The sequence below is a fragment of the Primulina tabacum genome, chromosome 17 (assembly GCF_025594145.1).
Source record: "Primulina tabacum isolate GXHZ01 chromosome 17, ASM2559414v2, whole genome shotgun sequence".
NCBI classification, from domain to species: domain Eukaryota; kingdom Viridiplantae; phylum Streptophyta; class Magnoliopsida; order Lamiales; family Gesneriaceae; genus Primulina; species Primulina tabacum.
In genome coordinates, this window is record NC_134566.1 from 19,826,732 (window position 1) to 19,827,813 (window position 1,082).

The 1,082-nt window shown below is 27.6% G+C and overlaps 1 non-coding gene across 1 annotated transcript; it reads left to right on the forward strand.

Moving 5' to 3' along the window:
• Positions 1 to 418: 418 nt before the first annotated feature.
• Positions 419 to 529, forward strand: LOC142532108 (small nucleolar RNA R71). Its single transcript, XR_012816500.1, has one exon. It is a non-coding gene; the product is annotated as a small nucleolar RNA R71 (small nucleolar RNA).
• Positions 530 to 1,082: the final 553 nt, after the last annotated feature.

The window sequence follows — 1,082 nt, forward strand, 5'->3', positions numbered from 1 at the left end:
TGCTTGTTCATGGAGACATTCTTAAAATGAAGTTAATGTTGGACAATCTTTTGTAGCATGATCATGTGTATCACATTTATGACAAACAATTTTTTGAATACTTTTTAATTGACCACTCTTTTTCATTTCTAATGACTCAATTTTTCTTGCTAAAGATGCAAGTTTAGCTTGAATATCTATATCATCTTTAAGATTATAGATACCACCCCCATTTGTTGAATTATTGTTTTTAGTTGTTGGTGGTTCTATTGTGCCTATATTATCCCAATTTTGAGCATTTTCTGCTAATGAATCCAAATATTCCATAGCTTCATTTGTGTTTTTATCTTCAAAAGTTCCATTACACATGAATTTTATCATTTGCCTATCTTTAGGTATTAGACCATCATAAATGTGAGAAACTATTCTCCATGTTTCAAAACCATGATGTGGGCATGTATTAAGTAATTCTTTATATCTATCCCAACATTGATAAAACGTTTCTCCTTGTTTTTGAGAAAAAGTTTTAATTTGTCTTTTAAAAGAGTTTGTTCTATGGGAAGGGAAAAACTTTTTGAGAAATTGTTGTTGCATTTCTTCCCATGATCTTATTGAACTTGATCTTAAATTTTGTAGCCATGTTTTAGCTTTATCTTTTAAAGAAAAAGGGAAAAGCTTTAATCGAACTATATCCATGCTACAATTTTGATCATTATAAGTGTTACAAACTTCCTCAAATTCTCTTAGATGCAAATATGGATTTTCAGAATCTAAGCCATGAAAATTTGGTAAAAGTTGAATAATTTGAGGTTTGAAGTTTGAAATTAGATGTATCAGGAGGAAAAATTAAACAAGATGGGGAACTAGTTCTAATAGGGTTCATATGGTGCCTAAGTGTTCTTAATTGATCATGTTCTTGATTATTATCATTATTATTATTATTATTATTATTATTATTATTATCATTATCTTGATTATTTGAATTATCATCCATGTTTAAATTATTTTCAGATACTCGAATAAGTCTACCACTTTTTTTCGACTCCAAATACTCATACAAAAAACAACACAATACTTATAAATAAAACATAATTAACAAATAT